This window comes from Dendrobates tinctorius, unplaced genomic scaffold (assembly GCF_039654945.1).
Source record: "Dendrobates tinctorius isolate UK_male_01 unplaced genomic scaffold, ASM3965494v1 ptg000041l, whole genome shotgun sequence".
Taxonomy (NCBI): Eukaryota; Metazoa; Chordata; class Amphibia; order Anura; family Dendrobatidae; genus Dendrobates; species Dendrobates tinctorius.
In genome coordinates this window covers 3849197-3872656 of record NW_027361709.1, presented here as the reverse complement: position 1 = coordinate 3872656, position 23460 = coordinate 3849197, and the positions used below count along the sequence as shown (strand labels likewise).

The following is a 23460-nucleotide window of genomic DNA, read 5'->3' as shown; positions in this document are numbered from 1 at the left end:
CAACATATAATAATCTCCCCCTTCCTGGAATCATGCCAACCATCCTCGCCTTTTTCCAGTCATAATGTCCCATCCCAGGCCACGTTCAGCGATCATGTCTCCCATCCTTGACCTCTTCAATTAATAATGCTGCCCATCCTGGGACCCCTCCCTGGTATAATAACCCTATCTTGAGTCCCTTGCTGGTATAATGTCCCCCATTCTGGTACAATGCCACCATCCTGGAATAATGTCCGCTGTTATGAATGAGTCACCGAAGGAGGAAAAAACAAAAATACAAGCTAAGTCCAGAAAAATGGAGAGGTTGGCAGCTATCGGATTGCAGACCCCTGATCCTATCCACAACAACTAACAGTAGCTGTGGGGGGTTCCTACGATGCCCTAGACCCCTCGATCACAGCCGGAGAACTAAATAGGCCTAAAGAAAGTGGAAATCTAAACTGCCCCAGAGCAGACCCCAAAGCAATAGGCAGCCCCCAACATATAATGACGGTGAAGCAAGATGAAAACACCAACACAGATAGAAAGATAGGCTGAGCAAACGATGGGGCCTAAGCTAACTAAAAAGGACAGCATAGAAAAGCTGCTGTCTGCAATCCGTAAAAAACCCTACCAAAAAATGTCCCAACCGTCTGATAGGAAAAACAGGCCCTGAAGTCACTAGGACTTCAAAATGACTATATCAGCACTCAGGTAAATTCTGAAGACAGAGCAAAGAGACAAACTGAACAGAGACAAAAATGGAACTCAGCACACCCCAGACCGGGGATGGCTGAACTCCAAAAAACAAGGAAAACAAAGCAAAACTAATAAGTTCAAAAGCAGAGCAAAAACTTATCTTTGGAAGCAGGAATCAGACTGGTCTCCAAGAATCCAGCAGAGAAATCACCAGCGACTCAGAAGGGCGTTGGCTGCCTTATATCCAGTCAGAATTTCCTGTTACCCAGTCATCATCTACTAGATCAGGTGTTTGGTAATCAGCCTCACTAACTTCCTTCACCAGAAGAGGGAGTTCATCAGACATCGACTGTGAAGGGGAAAATGAACTCACAACAGTCCGCCATCCTGACCCCCTTCCTGGTATAATTTACTCCATCCTGGGCCTTTTCCTGTTACAATGTTCCCCATCCTGAGTCCCTTCCTGGTATAATGTCAGCCATCCTGGACCCCTTCCTGGCATAACCCCATCTTGGGCCCCTTCCTGGTTTAATGTCTCCCATCCTGGTACAATGCCCCCATCATGAGTCCCTTCTTGGTATAATTTCCCCCATTCTGAACCCCTTCCTGGTATAATAAGCCATCTTGGGCCCCTTCCTGGTATAATGTCTCCCATCTTGGTACAATGCCCCCATTCTGAGCCCCTTCCTGATATAATGTCCCCCATCCTGGACCCCTTCCTAGTATAATAACCCCATCCTGAGTCCTTTTGTGGTATAATATCCCCTATCCTGAACCTCGTCCTGGTACAATGCCCCCATTCTGAACCCCTTCCTGGTATAATAACCCCATCTTGGGCCCCTTTCTAGTATAATGTCTCCCATTCTGGTATAATATTCCCCATCCTTGGCCCCTTCCTGGTATAATGCCCCCTATCCTGGTATGATAATCCATCCTGAGTCCCTTCCTGGTATAATGTCCCCCATCCTGGTATAATAAGCTATCTTGGGCTCCTTCCTGGTATAATGTCTCCCGTCTTGGTACAATGCCCCCATTCTGAGCCCCTTCCTGATATAATGTCCCCCATCCTGGACCCCTTCCTAGTATAATAACCCCATCCTAAGCCCCTTCGTGGTATAATATCCCCCATCCTGGACCTCGTCCTGATACAATGCCCCCATGCTGAGCCCCTTCCTGATATAATGTCCTCCATCCTAGGCAGTCTCTAAGCCACAATATATTCCAGCTGAATGTGGACATCCAGGTGAAATTAGGGCTTGCATTGGTGGGCCTCCCTTCCGGATGAGCCTGATCACGGTCATAGACATTGCAACCACGATCGTTACTGCACTGGTGTAAGGAGGGCATATCAATGCCAGCATTAACCCTTAAGGATTGCATTATCTGTGTCCTGTGCTCAGAGCTGCTGTGTACTCCTCTGTAGGTAAGCATTACTAATAATCGTGTTATAGTCAGCAGTTATATATAGCAGCAGACATCTGTGTGGATTCATGCCTCTACCTCACACAGGCGATAAGGTGCGACATTGCACATGGATGGCGCCGCGCTGCAAAAACCGGTCTACGAAACCCCCTCCACCCGGTGACAACGGCTCTGTTATGATATCTCGTTATCGGCTCTGTTCACACCTGGCTGTTTACTCCCCGTTAATGTGCTGGCGGAGAAGCATTGTCATTAAGGTGCGTGCATGATATTCCTATTAGCCGTCGGCTGCACCTGAGAAGCCGCATCGGGATCTTTATGGGTAGGAATCATTTGTGGTGTGATGATGCAATAAAACACCTTAGCCGCTGTGTGTAATCGGGCGCAAAGTGAACAATGCTTGCGAATTCACAGCAGAGGCGGCAGGGTGTCCTTATTTACACTTTCAAATGGCCTCCGCTTGGTCCTGGATGGCTCTCTTAAAGGGATGGCATAGTAAATCTAGAATCGCTTGCCAAGCTTGGTTCTTGGGGACTTTGTGAAACTTCTGGCTTAAAGGTAACACTTAGAGATGAGCCAAATTCCTGAGCTTGGATAAAGATGGCGGATTCGACTCAGCTGGAAACCTAATTTGCCCTGGTGAGGGAAGGAAAGGGGTTAAAGATATATATATATATATATATATATATATATATATATATATCTCACGTACCATAGAGAAGAAACAGGAATCTGGCACATCTGTATGACCTCGGGATAATGAAGCTGCACACACACCAGGGATTACAGGTGCCACTTCCAATGAAAAAAGTTCTGTATATCCATAGTGAAGAAAGCGGATAGGCACTGACCGTGCTATGCAAAATAATCCTTTATTGTGGCGTCATCATATCAACAGCAGGCAGATAAAACAATGGAGCAGGAAACAGACAACGATCGTTTCGCACTACATAGCGCTTCTACAGGTCAGAACCTGTAGAAGCGCTATGTAGTGCGAAACGATTGTCGTCGGTTTCCTACTCCATTGTTTTATCTGCCTGCTGTTGATATGATGACGCCACAATAGAGGACTATTTTGCACGGTACGGTCAGTGCCTATCCGCTTTCTTCACTATGGATGGATATATATATAAAAAAGGTATATTCATGATGATAATCAATATTTAGATCACAGGAAAATCACTGCAGAACTTTATAAGAATCAGGATTTCCTATAATTTAGGACTTTTGTTTTTTTCTTATAGGGGATCTCCAGGATTTAAAAAAATAATTTTATTTATTTTTTCTAGAAACAGCCCCACATCGGTCCATTGGAGTGAACAGAAATGAGTTGCAATTCCTTGCACAACCTGCAGACAGTGGTGGCACTATTTTTTGTAAAACTGAAGCAATGTTTTTTGTTGTTTTTTTTTTTTTACAAATTCTGGACAAAGCCTCTAAATATTAGTTTTGCCGAGAAAGTTGTTTTCCAACTAAGCAAATCCTAAGACATACATCGCACCATTAATGGCTTCCCAGGGGACTCGGTTCAGAAATAAACCTGTTTACATCATCATATGTTGGAAAACTGTGCGAGAACTAAGTGTTAGTTCAGGTAGGAGCGCCGACTTTTCAGAATTTCCCCGACGTCGTACATCTGCTCTGACTAATGATGGGAGATGGATGTGATATTATGTGAGACGTCGTGCCGGTATGTGCCGTTCCTGACGTACCGCCTGACTGTGAGAAGAGGCGCAGGATAACGTCAGCGACCGTTAGGAGGGGAGATGAGGATGGAAAACAAACAAAGTTTCTAAAAGTTTTCTTGATGAATAGTTCTGTTGGTCAATAAAGATTAGGGGCCATTGGCAAAGTCTATAGCAGACAGTGCTGCCGACGATCTGCAGCAATGACATCACACCCATTATTCGTATGATCACTGCAGCCAATCACTGGCATTAGTGGTCATGTGATCAGCAGTAATGTGCCGTATATGAAAACTTAGACACCTAGGTCAGTGATTGGCTGCAGGTAGACATGAGGACTGGCAAGCACCAACAGAGCAACGGCAGTGGACCTGCAAGAGATTTAAAGGGGGTCTGTCATCAGATCAAAAGTGGCACTTTTTGCTCTCATTTTATTCTTGCTCCTCCCCTGAGTATTACGTTTTTTGGTTCCAGATATCTGGGCCTATATATTAAGTACTAATTTTTAAGGTCTTTTTCAAGGAGGTGTGGCTTACAGGATCTTCTGGGGATGTGTCTTTAGGCTGCTCTGCCACGCCCCCTTTAAAATCATTAAAAATTGCTCTAAATGGAAAGAATCATATCTCGAATTAAAAGAAAGAAAAAAAAAACAACAATGCAAAGCAGTAAGGATAAAATAGGAGCAAATGCAGGAAACTTTTGACCTGGTGGAAAGACCCCTTTAATAATGGGTAATAGTTTTTATTTTTTTTTATTTTACACAATTTCGTAAAAAGTTGGCCAACTTTAAACCAGTCCAACCCATGACTGCATTTGTAATGCGCCCCATGACCACCAATAGTCACAAGTGAGTCCCGGAAATGGGAAAACTCGTGGTTATTAATATCTTTACCAGTCAATTCAGTTTGATGGGGTTGAGGTTCGATTTTCACAGTGGAATCTAGAAAATAAATAAATTGGGCAAAAAGTTTGCTCATCAATAACCACAGACTGGTCCGTTAGCAAAAAATAAAAAATGATACTAATCCCCACAGAATGAAATTAAAAATTCTGCAATGAAAAATCAATTTTTGTTTTTCAAAAATGTTCAAACAATTTAAACCTCGGATTTAAATTGAGTAAAGGGGAATATAAGACAAAGCGTAGATGGAGGAGGATTATAATGGAAGGATCGGAGATTCCAGGGCTGAAATCGCTGCTTCTTTTCAGTGATGCAACTTCTAAGGAAAGAGAAATCGCTCAACCAGACCCTTCCCAGCAAATCTTCACTTTTTTACTTATTTTATATTTATTTTTTTCTTCACGACCTGCTTAACACCATGATTAACCCCAGGCAGCAGCGAGAGACTTGTGCAGCCAGCAAGAAGAAACAATAATAGTCCTTACTTCACTCTGATAACCAGAAGACACCGGAGCAAAGAAAGGAGAATAATCCCCTCTGCGCTAAGGAAGAACTGCCAAAATTGTACTGGAATGAAAGAAGTTTTATTTTTATTTTTTTTTGCTGATCGGTCCTGCTCTCAGCCAGGTGGTCTATAATTCTGCAATTTTAAGTTTCTACACTGAATAGAATAAAGGGCGCCCAATCCTTCATTTACATACTAAAGGGAATGTGGTATTTAATAATGACTTAGACTTTAAAGGGAATCTGTACTGCAGTGCACAGGCGCCGGGAAAGGTCAGAGAGGTCCGGCGCCTGCGCACTGCAGTACTCCGGCAGTGCGCCTGCGCAGGAGCTGCGACGGGAAGCAAAGAAGAGGACATCATCGCTAGAAGATGGGAGGCACCGGACCGGACCGCGACACCCATCGGACCAAAACCGGACCCGGACCGCCCCTGGGTGAGTATAATATAACTCGTTTTTCTTCTCTTTCAGGTTACATCGGGGGCTTATCTACAGCATTACAGAATGCTATAGATAAGCCCCTGATGGTGGTGCTGGCAGCTGATAGTTGAAAAAATAGGTGACAGATTCCCTTTAAGTCTTAGAGTTCAGCTTTTGACGACCTTAGACGTATCCATACGTCTTGGTCTCTTGGATATGTCTTACCTTTAATACAGCACCACGGCCGCAATAATGGTGCTAGTATTAAAATTCAGTGCCACCTTGGAGCTGGGCACATGGAGTCGTCCTCCCAACTACAATCGCTGTGATTGGCTGTTCAACTCTGAACAGCCAATCGCAGCGTTTCTCAGTGTTTCAGGCAATCAGATTGCCTGAAACAATGATGTCCAGTCCAGGATCGGTGCTGTAAGAGCACAAATTTTGGGGTCCATTTTTTACTGTTGGGGTCTAAAATATATATTTTTTGTGAAAAATATGCCATTAGTTCCTGTGAAGCACCTGAAGGGTTAATAAACTTCTTGAATGTAGTTTGCAGTACTTTGAGGGGTGCGGTTCTTAGAATGGTGTCACTTTTGGGTATTTTCGGCCAGATAGACCCCTGAAAGTCACTTCAAACGTGATGTGGTCCCTAAAATAAATGATTTTGTAAATGTTGTAAAAATGGGAAATCGCTGGTCAACTTTTAACCCTTATAATGTCCTAACAAAAAAAAAAAAATATATGGTTTAAAAAAATGTGCTGATGTAAAGTAGACATGTGGGAAATGTTATTTATGAACTACTTTTGTGTGACATATCTCTGTGATTTAATGGCGTAAGAATTCAAAGTTTGAAAATTGCAAAATTTTCGCCAAATTTCAGGGTTTTTTTTCCACAAATAATCGCAAGTCATATTGAAGAAATTTTGCCAGTATCATAAAGTACAACGTGTTACAAAATAAAAATCTTTAGAATCCGTTGAAGCGTTCCAGAGTTATTGCCTCATAAATTGACTCTGATCAGAATTGTAAAAATTGGCCCGGTCATTAATGTGCGAACCACCTTGGGGGGGGGGTAAAGTGGTTAAATTAGGTTTTTATGTTAAAGGGAACCTGTCAGCAGGATTGTGCAAGGTAACCTAAAGACTGTCAGGTCGGCGTCGTTATACTGATTACAATGATACCTTGGATGATGAAATCCCTCTTGTGGTTGTTGTTTAATCTTTATTTTCAGTTTTGAGTTAATGATATGCTCGTGCTCCGGGACGGCCTGTGGGACCGTGTGGTGCTCTGATTAGCTATTCAGTGTGGGATCAGTGACCTGTCAGCAGTCTTCATTATGAATAGCTAGTTGGCCCAGAGATATAGAATTACAGTGATCCAATAGAGCTGAGAACAAAGCAGAGACAAATGTCATACTACTGGTTCAGCAATGTAGCTGTTACAAAGTAATGCAGCAGCAGTGCTGGGTTTGTCACAGAGTTGAAGGCAGAGCTGGCTCAGCAAAGGGTTACCCTGCAATGTAGCAGAACTGGGTTTGTAACATAGTCCAAGGCAGAGCTGGCTCAGCAAATGAAGAGGGTACCTAGTGATGAAACAGAGCTGGGTTTTTCACTGGTTCAAAAGCAGAGCTAGCTCAGTGATGAAGAAGGTTACTCAGAAATCAGCAGAGCTGGGTTATAACATAGTCCAAGGCAGAGGTGGCTCAGCGATGAAGAAGGTTTACCAGAGCTGGGTTTGTACTTAACCCAAGGCAGAGCTGGCTCAGCAATGAACAGGGTTACGTAGTGATGAAACAGAGCTTAGTTTGTCACAGGGTACATGGCAAAGCTTGCTCAGCAATAAGACAGGCTTACTCAGCCATGTCACCACTGAGCTGGGTTGGTCACAGAACCCAAGATAGAGCTGGGAGGAGAGACAAGTAATGAAAGAGATCCAAGGACAAGGAAGCAGTTCACGGTAGAGGTTTGGATACCAAACTATCTGAAGATGAGGCCTGGGAGAGGGACGCCAATTGTGCGCGAAAGGTTGTCGAAGAACAGAAAGAATTGCCAAAAGAACAAGAAAATCGCACTCTATGCTGGAGCCTGGACAGAATCAGTAGTAACTCTGTAGATATCGCAACACTTTTGGAAATGTTTAGAATAATCTGAAGGTTTGTATGCTATGTTATTTATTTATTTTTTAGAAATAATCTAAGGTGCATCACATCTAGAAATACTGAAATAAAGAACTTCTGCTTATTGATTGTAAATGGTGTTGAAGTGGAGGAACAGGTCACAGGGCCAGAACAATTCTAGACATGTGCCTTTTCCCAGTAAAACCATATACTCCGATCCTCCACTTTGATCTGAAGTCTATAGAAATAAAAACAAATCCTACTGACAGTAATTCCTTTTCAGATGGAGACTTCTTGTTGCTCTTTTTTTTTCTCTTCCTAATGAGATTTTCTCCGGATTCTCTTGTGTGTGCTAAATGTATCGTCACTTTTACTTCTAAGTAGCTAATTGGTAATTCCTGTAACATCATTTCTAGTTCTCGTCAACAGGAAATGAAAATCTGGAGGTAATTTGTCTCATTTTCAGTTCATTCCAAACCCGCACCTTGTTGGAACCGACCTCAGATGTTCTGTGGTCATAGATAACGACACAAATGAAAATGATAAAATCTGTTGTTTGCAAAGTTTCTAGCTGATGGAATATGGCAGAAAATGAAGAGACGGGATGGATGCGGAAGTAGCAGAAATGTACATAATAAGAGTAATCTACAATTCACATGAGTGAGGACAAACAAAGACCATAATAAAGGGGATGGGACAGAACAGTTTATCACTGGGACACCAGGGACAGACCACTAAGCTTCTAGGACACCAGGTACAGAGCACTAAGCTTCTAGGACACCAGGTACAGAGCACTAAGCTTCTAGGACACCAGGTACAGAGCACTAAGCTTCTAGGACACTAGGTACAGACAACTAGGATGTCATATACCAACAACCACTAGGATATCAGGGAAATATTACTACATTACTGGGACACCAGGGACATCTCACTAATCATTTGGGCATGAGAAAATGTTACTAAATCACTAGGATGCTGGGGACATCTCAATAAACACTGGAGCATCAGGGAAACATTACTACATCACTGGGATACCAGGGATATCTCATTAAACACTGGGTCATCAGGTAAACATTACTACATCACTAGGACACCCAGAAAATCTCATTAAAATTGGGACATATGAAAATGTTAATAAATCACTGGGACAGCAGGGACATTTTATTAAACACCGGGACATCAGGAGGATATTAGTAAATCACTAGGATGCATAGGACATCTCATTAAGCACTGCAACATCAGGGTAACATTATTACATCACTAGTACACCAGGGACATCTTATTAATCCATTGGGAGTCTGGAAAATGTCACCAAACCACCAAGAAATCATAGGCACATGGGAAATAAGTTTTATAAGCTAAAGAAGATTCCAGGACAGTCTATCCCTAACCCTATCATGTATGAGACTGTTTTGGAGAATTGTTAAATATTACTTTTACCTTCATGTAGTTGTAAGGGGTTACAAAGACTGTTTTAAGCCTCACACACGTCCCAGTTAAATGTTGGTAATTGTAAATGTTCTACTCTATATATGATTATATATGATGCTGCTATGTGTCCATTGTATATAGGGAGAGTGCAGTACTCAAGTTAGCCCACTAGAGGGGGAACATTAGGACTAAATGGAAGAAGATAGCAACTAGTTAAATTAGGAGGGGCCAACTGTGAGTAAGTTGTAGGTTTTCCAGAATTCTAGTTAGTAGGGCCTGGGAGCCCAGACAGGGCAGGTTGACCCCGTAATGTGAAGAAAGGAGCCCAGTCGCCTGGGGCCTGGTGGCAGAAGGTAACACCAGTGAGAGAATGCAGGGCAGCTGCAGTAAGTGGCAGCTAACTATGTGGGCTGATGCCCTTTTGTCTGGGGCAAAACGGACAGGGGTACTCCTGAAGATAGTTGGGCTGACCCGATGGAACGCTGTGGTACCGGACGAGTCAGTATGACCCTGGAGCATTTTGGAAGAAGTGAGGGAAAGCACAGGAAAGGCAAAGGGTGTGCTCTGTGATGATCCCTGTGATGTAACTGATTGATCCGGATATACTGAGAATGGAACCAAGTAAAGTTGCTTATGTTAAGATGGAACTGGACTCACTCTTTCTTTGCGTGATTCCGACTGGAAGCAAACCTCAGCATATCAGAGAGGATCCGGATGGATCCAAAAATGGAACGAAAGGTATGCCACAAAAAGGACATTGCATGCATGTGGCGGGGAGCCAGGGCATGATCGAGCAATCTTTGTCAGGCACGACTATGACCCTGCCACCCCTCACATAGTTTTTATTAAAATTTCTTAGAACCTTGGAGGAGATTTGCAAAGACTTGAATTGAGTCCAACATCTGTGATACTATCTGCTGAGCTAGCTGTATCTAAGTCCGATGAGTGGTATATCTAAGGCTGGTTTCACATTTGCGTTAAAACAACGCTGCGCCCTGCGTCGTTGAGCCCCGCCCTGAGCCGGCTCCCTGCCCGCCCCATCCGGGATCACCGCCTACTTTTGCATTTGCACGCATGCGATCGGCGCACCCTATCTTTAGCATAGGGTGCGCAGATCATGCCTGCCAGTGTGAAAGTAGCGTGTTGCGCACTTTTGACGGTGCGCCGTGCGCGCCGAAATGCAGCATTTGCATTTCGGCGCGCACGGCGCACCGTCAAAAGTGCGCAACATGCTACTTTCACACTGGCAGCGCATGATCTGCGCACCCTATGCTAAAGATAGGGTGCGCCGATCGCATGCGTGCAAATGCGAAAGTAGGCGGTGATCCCGGATGGGGCGGGCAGTGAGCCGGCTCAGGGCGGGGCTCAACGACGCAGGGCGCAGCGTTGTTTTAACGCAAATGTGAAACCAGCCTTAGCCAGTCATGTGTGAGACTCATGGATGCATCTTGCTCACATATATATGTATGACATGTCATCTAGGTGTTGACTCCTTAACGCTGACAATCTAAAATAATTGCCGGGGGTATTATAAGATGAACCGCTGCCGCTGAGCTTCAAAGCCTTCCTCCTAGTTCTCATGCTGTCCAGACACCTGGAGATAAGACGCGAGGCCTTGCAGGCACCTCGAATAATATTCTTGCAGCAATTTTTCTTCCTTTGGGCACTGGAGTGTTGCAACATCAAACCCTGTGTCCTCATTAAAAGGCACCGCGTGTGCGTGACATCTTTATTCACGCGCCCGATGACTTCAAAGCCTCCAGGAGAGCTCCTTGGTGGATTTAACATAAAGCTTGTGAGGAAGATGAAAAGAAGCTCAAGCCAGTGAATTCTCCTGTTAATGAGATGCTGGGCAGAGGACTGTGGAGGGGCACAGGTACATAGCCGCCAGCGTTGTTGAAAAACCACGACCATATGACGGACAACAGGCAGCATGGCTTATTTAATAGCCACAACCTACATAACACTCAACAGGACTACAGTCATACATACACATCCAGGTGGTGCCGTACCAAGGGCTAGATGTGTATAAAGGGTCATTTACTCCACTGATGACTTGTATTAATGTCTTATTTAAGATAATGTCTACCTGGTCAACAAAGGTTGAGCTTTATGGACTTATGTAAAGGAAAAAATTATTATCCTTTTATAATTTCTCATGTACTGATCATAAGTTACTACTCAGCGTAACTCACTATTCTGCTGGTGCCTAACTGTGTACATACATTACATTACTGATCCTCAGTTACATCCTGTACTATACTCCAGAGCTGCAGTCACTATTCTGCTGGTGCAGTCACTGTGTACATACATTACTGATCCTGAGATACCTCCTGTATTATACTCCAGAGCTGCACTCACTATTCTGCTGGTGCAGTCACTGTGTACATACATTACTGATCCTCAGTTACATCCTGTATTATACTCCAGAGCTGCACTCACTATTCTGCTGGTGCAGTCACTGTGTACATACATTACATTACTGATCCTGAGTTACATCCTGTATTATACTCCAGAGCTGCACTCACTATTCTGCTGGTGCAGTCACTGTGTACATACCTTACATTACTGATCCTGAGTTACATCCTGTATTATACCCCAGAGCTGCACTCACTATTCTACGTGTGGCGTTACTGTGTACATACATTACATTACTGATCCTGAGTTACATCCTATATTATACTTCAGAGCTGCACTCACTTTTCTGCTGGTGCTGTCACTGTGTGCATACATTACATTACTGATCCTGAGTTACATCCTGTATTATACTCCAGAGCTGCACTCACTATTCTACTTGTGGCATTACTGTGTACATACATTACATTACTGATCCTGAGTTACATCCTATATTATACTTCAGAGCTGCACTCACTTTTCTGCTGGTGCAGTCACTGTGTGCATACATTACTGATCCTGAGTTACATCCTGTATTATACTCCAGAGCTGCACTCACTATTCTACTTGTGGCGTTACTGTGTACATACATTACATTACTGTTCCTGAGTTACATCCTGTATTATACCCCAGAGCTGCACTCACTATTCTGCTGGTGCAGTCACTGTGTACATACATTACATTACTGATCCTGAGTTACATCCTATTTTATACTTCAGAGCTGCACTCACTATTCTGCTGGTGCAGTCACTGTGTACATACATTACATTACTGATCCTGAGTTACATCCTGTATTATACTCCAGAGCTGCACTCACTATTCTGCTGGTGCAGTCACTGTGTACATACCTTACATTACTGATCCTGAGTTACATCCTGTATTATACCCCAGAGCTGCACTCACTATTCTACGTGTGGCGTTACTGTGTACATACATTACATTACTGATCCTGAGTTACATCCTATATTATACTTCAGAGCTGCACTCACTTTTCTGCTGGTGCAGTCACTGTGTGCATACATTACATTACTGATCCTGAGTTACATCCTGTATTATACTCCAGAGCTGCACTCACTATTCTACTTGTGGCATTACTGTGTACATACATTACATTACTGATCCTGAGTTACATCCTGTATTATACCCCAGAGCTGCACTCATTCTGCTGGTGCAGTCACTGTGTACATACCTTACATTACTGATCCTGAGTTACATCCTGTATTATACCCCAGAGCTGCACTCACTATTCTACTTGTGGCGTTACTGTGTACATACATTACATTACTGATCCTGAGTTACATCCTATATTATACTTCAGAGCTGCACTCACTTTTCTGCTGGTGCAGTCACTGTGTGCATACATTACTGATCCTGAGTTACATCCTGTATTATACTCCAGAGCTGCACTCACTATTCTACTTGTGGCGTTACTGTGTACATACATTACATTACTGTTCCTGAGTTACATCCTGTATTATACCCCAGAGCTGCACTCACTATTCTGCTGGTGCAGTCACTGTGTACATACATTACATTACTGATCCTGAGTTACATCCTATTTTATACTTCAGAGCTGCACTCACTATTCTGCTGGTGCAGTCACTGTGTACATACATTACATTACTGATCCTCAGTTACATTCTGTATTATACTCCAGAGCTGCACTCACTACTCTGCTTGTGGCATTACTGTGTGCATACATTGCATTACTGATCCTGAGTTACATCCTGTATTGTACTCCAGAGCTGCACTCACTATTCTGCTGGTGCAGTCACTGTGTACATACATTACATTACTGATCGTGAGTTACCTCCTGTATTATACCCCAGAGCTGCAATCACTATTCTGCTGGTGCAGTCACTGTGTACATACATTACATTACTGATCCTGAGTTACACCCTGTATTATACGCCAGAGCTGCACTCACTATTCTGCTGGTGCAGTCACTGTGTACATACATTACTGATCCTGAGTTACCTCCTGTATTATACCCCAGAGCTGCACTGACTATTCTGCTGGTGCAGTCACTGTGTACATACATTACTGATCCTGAGTTACATCCTATATTATACTTCAGAGCTGCACTCACTATTCTGCTGGTGCAGTCACTGTGTACATACATTACATTACTGATCCTGAGTTGCATCCTGTATTATTCTCCACAGCTGCTTTTAATATGATGATGGTCCCTAATGGAAATAGTCCGCAAACTTGATTTCAAACACACTTCATAAGAGATTCTAAGTTGGTAGAATTTCCCAATCAGGATCTTCATCTGTTAATCGGAATGAAGAGCAGAGTAGCGTCTCTCACCTTGTAGAACCCAATAGTCTGTGGACTTCACCAATATCAGTACACTGATTTGAACTGGAGCCATGTAATATTGTATTTCACCTGTGGTGGCGCTGTAAAGAAATTGAAGGCTGGCTGCCTGGTATCTCCTGATCAGTGTGGGTCATAGTAGTAGGACAATGTATAAAAGGGCACAGTGTAAAATGGACAACCCCTTTAAGAGACGACCAGAGTCAAAATGTGAACCGATAAAACTAAAAAATAGCTTTTTATTTATGATTTCATGTTGGTTGTAATTTTTGTTTGATCTTCTTCATGGTCCGGTACCCCAGAGCTTTACCACTGACTGACTGGCGCCTCTCACGCCTCCACCATCTGTCAAATATCATTTATTTTACTTCAAATTGTTTTGTAATTAGAAAATCTCTTCTTTATGATGGCAGGAAAATGAATCCGGAGAACGTCAAAGTTCTAGAAAAAGTGCAGTCAAAAATGAAATATCTGCACTCACACAGAGGTAATTTGTGTCCTCCATCTGCCGTTTTAAAGGGATTAGATAAGATTAAAAATCCAAGACTGCTTTTTTACAAAAAACAGCGCCACTACTGGGATCTGTCCACTTTTGGGGACTTTTTTTTACACTTAAATATATGTATTTGGGGGTAAAATTAATTTTAGCTATTCAGTCTCATTAAAAATATTGCACCGTTTGGCTTATACAGGCTTGTTGTTTTCCTACACAATCAACTTTGATGTGGTCTGTGGTCATACATAGGGATGGGCGAACCCGAACGGTAAAATTCGGGGTTTGTACTGAACATCTGCTGTTCATGCACGGACCCCGAACACGGACTTCTCTGTGTCACTGTTCGGGTTTGGCAGCCCGAACATCCAGTGTTTCCCACACTGTCATCTGTGTGACAGCACAAGAAACACCAGTTCTGATTGGTGGTAAGTTCATTACCGCCAATCAGAGAGCTGCGGTTCCCACAGTGTCATGCAGGTATATAGATGACATTTTTGAGCCAGCAGCTTTGATTGGCGGTAAAAGGTTACCGACAGTCACAGGCGTCTGCTGATGAGAGTACTACTCTCAACAATGTACTCCCGGTCTCGCTGATAACAGCGAGAGCAGGCGGCGGCTGATGAGACTATTCATCAGCTGGCACATGTGCAATAAATAAAATAAAATGGCATGAGGATCCCTCTATTTTTACTCACCAGCGCAGGCAAAACCGACAGCTGCGGGCTGAAGCCCTCAGCTGTTATCGTTATCTTGGCTGGTTAAAAATATAGGGGTCCCCAAGCTGTTTTTTTTTAATTATTTAAATAATTTTAAAAAAAAGCGTGGGGTTCCCCCAATTTTTGACAACCAGCCAAGATAAAGAAGAAAGTTGGGAGCTGGTATTCTCAGTCTGGGAAGGGGCCATGGATATTAGCTGTCTCCAACCTAAAAATAGCAGCCTGCAGTCACCCGAGAAAAGGCGCATCTAGTAGATGCACCAGTTCTAGCTCTTTGCCCGACTCTTCCTGTTTGCCCTGGTGCAGTGGCAAGTGGGCTAATATTTGTAGGGTTGATGTGAGCTTTGTATTGTCAGTTGACATCAAGCCCAGGGGTTAGTAATGAAGAACAATCTATAAGACACCCCCATTACGAACCCTGTAATCAAAAGTAATAAAGACAAATCCAGAAAAAAGTCCTTTATTTAAAATAAAAACACAGGATAAACTCTGCTATTTGATATAAACTCTCCAAACCCTCTTTCACCTATTACTGTAAAATTAAAAATAATAAAACACCATATTCCTCACCTGTCCAACAATAATCTATATGTTCTATGACGTGCTGCAATTCTGCTATATCGGGATTGTATGGCTGAGCAGTAGCATGATGTGAGCGCTGAGCCATGAATACAGCAAACACTGAGCTGAGCCCGAGATCTGCTGCCTGTGACCGGCGGTAACCTCAATGACGTCATCGCATTTAAAAATTTTATTTATTAATTTATTGCACAGGCGCCGACTGAAGTTTACTCTCATCATCATACGCCTGCTCTCGCTGTAGTACTCACCTAATCTTTTTACCGCTAGTCACAGCTCCTGGCTCACATGCTGACATTTGTGTGACAGCGTGGGAAAAGCAGCTCTGTGACCGGCAGTAACAAAGTTACCGCCGATCAGAGCGTGGGAAACACCAGATGTTTGAGCTCCCATTCACTTGAATGGGGTCCGGGATCGAGTTCGTATGCCGTTCTGGTACCCGAACCAAACTTTTTTTAATATGTTCGGCCAAACCCGTCTGACCCGAACATCCACGGGTCTGTCCATCTATAGTCATAAATTAGCTGAGAGGAGCAAAATCGATACAAAAGTTAGAAATTCCCTATTAGAATGAGCTCAGTAACAGATTAGAAGGTAAATGGTGCAACATTTTTAATTGAAACCAATTGCAGAAATTACTTTTAACCCTAATTATTGTCATTTCAAGGGATTGTCCACTTTTTAGGATTTTTTTTTTTACTTCAATGCATGTATTTTGGGCTAAAAAATACTTTTTTGCAACTGAACTGAGTTTCATTAAAAATTTAGCACTGCTTGACTTTTACTGACTCTTTGTTTCCCTGCACATTCAACTTTAAGTGGTTTGTGGTCATAAATCAGCTGAGAAGAGCTCAGAAAAAAAGATGAAAAAGAGTTAGGCTATGTTCTCGCGATGAGCTTCTCTTGAGCTTTTGATGTTTCTTATTTTCTGCAGCTTTTTAGCATTAAGTAAAATACGTTACTTTGCTTACATTTTTTTTGTAAATATGCAGCGTACAAAACTCACTAAAAACTCATTGTGGGAATGAAGCCTTAGGGTAGGTGCCCACGGTCAGTAAACGCTGCGGGTTGAATGCTGCGTACTTGTAAGGCAGCCAGATGTTACAGCATAGTGGATGGGATTTCAAGAAATCCCATGCCCACTATGCATTCACAGTCGTCCGTAGCTCACCAGCAGAGACGGACATGCGGCGTGTCGTTCCAGAATGCAGCATGTCTATTTATTTTGCTGAGAGGGGTCCAATCGGCCTCCCCGGACCAAGCTTGGCACCTCCTCTATGCCCACAATTGCCACCTCTCCAGCCTTGATTGACATAAATGACATCTCATACGTCATCCCCGCAGACTATTCAAGACAATAGGGAAAAAGACCTGTGCAGGTTACGACAGCCGTGTCAGTCAAGGTTGGAGAGAGGGTGATTGTGGGGAAAGAGGAGGCACGGTCTGGAGATGCCCAACGGGCTGCTTGCCGCCAAATAGCATATGGCTCTGGACAATTGTCATGAAGACGTTACATCAGAGGTGGGAAACCTCAGGCCCGCGTGCTATTTACGGCCCTCTATGACCTTTTCTCAGGTCCCCCCCTTCCCCGGACAGAATCCCGGGACTGACGTGCTTTGTTTTGCTGGCCACTGACCCTTTAATTTCTTCTTTCTCTTAAGCACGCTTTTTGGGCAGAGTTGTACGGCCCCCGAAGGACGATATAAAGTAAATTTCCAAACGGACCTTGGTACAAGAAAGATTCCCCATCACTGCGATACATCTACACTATAAAAGAGGTCTAAAGGTTGGTGAATACGGTTTATATAGGGAAATACTAGTGACCTTTAAAGTGTTGCTAAAATTAAAAGTTGTTGGGTCGCCCTCCCAGGGCCGTAGGGTACTCGGTACCGGGCCGGTGTCAGTGGGATGTGTCACAGCAGTGGTGACCCGGTCCATGGCCCTGGGCGCCCAAGTAATTAGGGGTGTTGAATGGTGGTTTGTAGTTAATGGAATAGTTCGTGACGCCACCTGTGGTGTTCGGCAAGTGAGATGTGAAGCCGACGTTGCATGCAGATCCTCTGGGACTGATAGTATGGTGCAGCAAAGATGTAAAAGCTCCCCACAGGTGAAGCTGTAGTCCCAGGGCAGTGTAGATGTAGTTGGCACGGGGATGTAGCAGTGCCGGAAAAGTAGGAAGCAGACAGAGACACAGAGGGATGCAATTTCTGTACCTTTACTTGATAAATGCAGTCCAGGGTCCTGATTACAGATGGTACAGGAGCAGGCTAGCCTGGAAGCAGTTCAGGGATGCTCTCTCAGCAGATGGGCTGTGCAGTCTCCTTCCTAGCGCTTATTCGAATAAAGTACTCCCAGTACTGAGTTACACTGGAGTTCCTCCTGACAGATGTTCTCAAAAACCTTACTTGCACGGCACACAGCTGTAGCCTATCTCGGGGACTCCTCTCTCCTGCTCCGGCTCACTATCCAAGCTGCTGTGGTGCCCTCAAGTCTTAGATGGGGGTAGGGCATTTACAGCCTCCTACTCCTCTGGTGTCTGTTGCAGGACCTTTAGTATCCGTACAACCGTGGAGACCAGGCTCCAGTTCATGCACTCTCACTAGAGATGAGCCTTTCCTCTCCGTTCAATCTCCGCGCTTCTCCACACGTCTGCACACGTGTCCCTCCTCACACTAACTGACCACTCCTTCCTCTTGGCCCTCAGAGAGCACTCCTCCCCTCAATTCCGGTTCAGAGTCCCCCCTGCTGGCCTGGAGTGGAACTGTGTTGCATGTATAGGTTAACTGCGAGAGAGACCCTTCACTGCTTCCAAGCATGACCTCACCCTCCCTGGAGGAAGGCAAAGCCACTGTGGCGGCCATACTCCTGGGGGCGCCACATTGTCACCTCTGCAAAAGACCGAACCGGCTTTCATCAGCAGTCCCACAGACAGTGGAGAGGAGATGCACATGCGTGGCCACCACTCGGCACCACTCTTCAGAATCCCATTCTCGGTAGTATGAGGGTCCCAGCAGTCAGACGGCCAGTGACCTGGATAGATGATACCTTGCCAAATTAGGAATAACCCCTTAACATTGTACTCTCATGAACTATCAGCCACATCATTCACCAAACATTGCTACCAAATAAATGAGATGCAAAGGACACCAAAATCTGTTTCTACAGTGCCCCATTCTTGGGCTCAGTGGGGGGTTACCGTGGTTGTCGGACATCCCAGCGATCTGCAAGTTATAACTTGCCAAGTTTGGAATAACTCTTTTAAAGTTCTACTCTCTGCACTAAAAGCCAAATATTTTGCCAAAAATTGCAAGCAACTTCAGGAGATGCGATGTCAGAGGAGGCGGTGGGACGTCAAACGCTCTACGGAGCTGTGGTGATGTACAGTTTTCAGCTCTGTGATTTGCAATCGCTGATCGTCACTGATCTTCCGTGTAGGGTCTTAAGAACCCAGATTTCCGACATATCTGGGAAAATGCCCTTTATAATTGTATGTTAATCAGCACTGAGGGGTCCAATGGGCCTCCATGGCCACTGATCGTCACTGATCTTCCTTGTAGGGTCCTGTAATTCTGTTTTGTGGTTGGAAGCAGAGCAGCTATGCACCATTTTTGGGAAGAAAGCACAAAACCTTTTCTGTGCAGGAACTCGCAGCTCGATTTGCAATAAAGGCATCATGGTTACTGCTGGGATGTGATATATTCGCTCATTGAAACTTTAGAGCCTCCACTGACAAGCGTCGGAGCGTGATATACGTGAGCACATCAGACTATGGGGATGTTATGGCTTCTCAGGCAGCAATGGACGGGAATATATTCTGCTGTATCCACTGAACAGAATATGGTGCCTGTGGATTCACCGAATGACTTTTATATATCATCCATATATACAGGAAATGTGAATGATGAGAGACTTAAAGTAGCTGAAACTGTGTATCATGAGCTAAATGCCGAAAATAAGCCCCGGTCCACCATGCAACGTATAGAAACCATATGGAGAGCTGAGTCACCGCGCTCTGGCGTCACGCACATTCTGGTTAACTCTTTACTGATTTTGCAAGAATTGACAGAAATCATTTTAGAGACCCCAGTGTCCGATCAGTCAATAAACAGGTTGAGACTTCTGGTAGTAGCGCTGGCGGGGAGAGAAGACCTCCGCTCCGTCTGTGCTGCAAAAGTTTGCATATTCCACATCAACCCTAATATCAGGGAACATATATCAACTACGACGAGAGAATCGATTCAATGCAAATCAAAATTTGTATTGAAATTTTAGGGATTTACTGGGCGTGTTGAATGTAAAAAAAAATTGTGATTCGTTTTACACAACTCTCCTAAAATGGCTACCATTATTATTTTATACATTGACAAAGATAGCATCACCAGAAAAGGCTGACCTGACCTTGGGTGCCAATGGGCGAGCGTCTCCACAAGATCCTGCGGTTATCACTCTACATCTGCAGTCAATCAGAATGGACTCATAGAATCGTAGAGTTAGAAGGGACCTCCTGGGCCATCTGGTCCAACCCCCTGCTCAAAGCAGGATTCGCTAAATCATCCCAGTCAGATGTCTGTCCAGCCTCTGTTTGAAGACTTCCATTGAAGGAGAACTCACCACTTCTCGTGGCAGCCTGTTCCACTCATTGATCACTCTAACTGTCAAAAAGTTTTTTCTAATATCTAATCTGTGTCTCCTCCCATTCAGTTTCATCCCATTGTTTCTAGTCTTTCCTTGTGCAAATGAGAATAAAGATGATCCTTCTACAATGTGACAGTCCTTTAGATATTTGTAGACAGCTATTAAGTCTCCTCTCAGTCTTCTCTTTTGCAAACTAAACATTCCCAAATCCTGCAACCTTTCCTCATAAGACAGGGTTTGCAGACTGGTCACCATTCTGGTCGCTCTTTTCTGAACTTGCTCCAGTTTGTTGATGTCTTTTTAAAAATGTGGTGCCCAAAACTGGACACCATATTCCAGATGAGGTCTGACCAAAAAGGAGTAGAGGGAAATAATGACTTCACGTGATCTAGACTGTATGCTTCTGTTAATACATCCTAAAATTGCATTTGCCTTTTTTGCTGCTGCATCACACTGTTGACTCATATTCAGTCTGTGATCTATTAGTATACCCAAGTCTTTTTCACATGTGCTGTTGCTTAGCCCTATTACTCCCATTCTGTATATGCTTTTTTCATTTTTATTGCCCAGATGTAGTACTTTGCATTTTTCCCTGTTAAAAACCATTCTGTTAGTTGCTGCCCACTTCTCCAGTTTATTTATATCTTTTTGAATCCTCTCTCTCTCTTATCTAGTATTAGCTATCCCTCCTAGCTTTGTGTCATCAGCAAATTTAATCAGTTTACCCTCAATTCCTTCATCTAAATCGTTGATAAAAATGTTGAACAACACAGGGCCCAGGACAGAGCCCTGTGGTACCCCACTTGAGACATTCTTCCAACTGGATGTGCAGCCATTTACGACCACTCTTTGGGTCCGATCACTAAGCCAGTTATGAATCCACCTTACAGTTGCCATGTCCATTCCATACTTAGTCATTTTTTCAATAAGGATTGTATGAGATACTTTGTCAAATGCTTTGCTGAAGTCAAGATATACTATATCTACAGCATTTCCTTGATCCACCCAATCAGTGATTCCGTCATAGAAGGAAATTAAGTCAGTCTGACACGACTTATTAGTTACAAACCCATGCTGACTCTGTTTAATCACTTCATTCTTATCCAGGTACTGACATAAATGTTGTTTAATAATTTGTTCAAAGATCTTTCCTGGTATAGAAGTCAGACTCACCAGCCTATAGTTGCCTGGGTCCACCATCTTCCCCTTTTTAAAGATAGGAACAACATTTGCTCTTCTCCAGTCTTCTGGGACTTCTCCTGTTCTCCAAGAATTTTCAAAGACTATGGAGAGGGGTTCAAAAATTTCTTCTGCTATCTCCTTCAGTACTCTGGGGTGTAATTCATCTGGACCTGGAGACTTGAATTCATTTAGGTTAGCTAAGTGTTTCCTCACTATCTTTCTGTTTATAGATATCCCGGATTCTTCTATTCCCTTAATAGGACAGTGAAGAACAGTTGATGTTACATTTCCTTTCTGAGAGAAAACAGATGCAAAATAGGAATTTAAAAGTTCGGCCTTCTCAACATCCTGTCTTACCATTTCATCATTTTCATCCTGTAAAAATCCTATAGCATCTTTGACTTTTATTTTACTTTTGACATATCCCCAAAATCCTTTATTATTGCTTTTGACATCTCTTGCAAGCCTCAATTCATTGTCAGCTTTAGATAATCTGATTTGTGCCCTGCAGGTTCTGCAGACAGCATTATATTCTTTAGATATGCCTCCCTCTTTCCATTTTATAAACTTTTTTCTTCCTTTTTAGCATGTGCTTAAGTTCTGTGTTCATCCATCCTGGTTTCCTTAAATGCTTCCTATTCTTCCCTCTTTTTGGAATTGTTAACAATTGTGCTTTGAGAATTTCATTTTTTAAGATTTCCCATCCTTCTTGGACATTTTTGTCTTTAAGGATATCCAGCCATTGGATCCCTCCAATTCTCTTTCTGAATCCCTTAAAATCTGCCTTTCTGAAATCTAACCTTGACGTCTGAGTCTTCACAGGTCTTCCTCCTCTAGTTATCCAAAATTCTAAAATAGCATCGTCGCTACCTCCTAGGGTCCCAGCCACTTTTACCTCCTCAACCATTTCCTCCCTGTTTATAAGGATTAGATCCAAGGTTGCAGTTCCCCTTGTTTTCTCCCCTACCTTTTGGAAGATAAAGTTGTCAGCAAGAGAGGATAAGAATTTCCTTGACCTGTTAGTTTTGCCTGAGAGAGATTCCCAACAAATGTCTGGATAGTTGAAATCTCATACAGCACAGTACAAAAAGAGGACTTGAAAATCCTTCAATAATGAGAACAGCAAAAGAACAACAAGGTTTACCCATACAGGCCTCCAAACAAATGCACTATCAGGATGCAGTGGACCCATATAATAAAGATGGCAACACAGGTGCAAAAATACCAATCAAGCAACTGCTCCAGCCTACCAATACATGGAGGGGGCGATTGCCTGGTATGTTGATGCACAAAACAACTTGTATGCGGCGCTGTTCACACTATGGCCCGCACAGCATCCAGGCCAGCCTAGTACCAACACCCTTCTATTAGTTCAGGCGGGCTGCCCAGCGCTAAAAAAATGCATGCCGTGTGAACAACAGACACCGCAGTTTACAAGACCAAATGGGCCCAACTGCACCCCGAATAAAAAGTGCAAAAAACACATTTAAAAAAATGTGGAGTATTAGCTGATATTTTGGCCAAAATACGTGAGCCCGTAACCTACGTCAAAGATCTCCACGCTTACGGGTACCTAACACTAAATAATAATACAGCATATAGTTGAAACCTCCCATGACAACTATGTCATATTTTTTGGAGAACTTGGCCATTTGATGCATAAAGAGTTCATCCATATCTTCAGCTTGCACAGGCGGCCTGTAGTAAATGCCTACAATGGTGTCCTTTCCATTGTTCTGTCCTTGTATTCTTACCCAAACAGTTTCCACAGAACTCCCAGTCTCTGAAGCTTCAATCTCTGTGCAGATATACGCGTTTCTAACATACAATGCGACACCCCCTCCTCGTTTATCAAGTCTGTTTCTTGCAAATAAGTTGTATCCTTCTAGTCTTGTATTCCAATCATGTGTATTGTCCCACCAAGTTTCAGTGATTCCAATGACATCATATTTCTTTTCCTGTGTTAGTAGTTCCAATT

General features: G+C 43.4%; 1 long non-coding RNA gene across 2 annotated transcripts in view; it reads left to right on the top strand.

Annotated features, from left to right (window-relative positions):
- LOC141088883 (uncharacterized) overlaps positions 1–4644 on the top strand; it is a 29058-nt gene extending 24414 nt beyond the window's left edge. The window contains exons 3-4 of one of the 2 annotated variants that reach the window (XR_012232089.1): positions 2188–2357; positions 3390–4644. This is a non-coding gene — a long non-coding RNA (uncharacterized lncRNA). The remainder of the gene's footprint in view (positions 1–2187; positions 2358–3389) is intronic. The other variant, XR_012232090.1, reaches the window with a different exon arrangement.
- The last annotated feature ends 18816 nt before the right edge of the window (positions 4645–23460 follow it).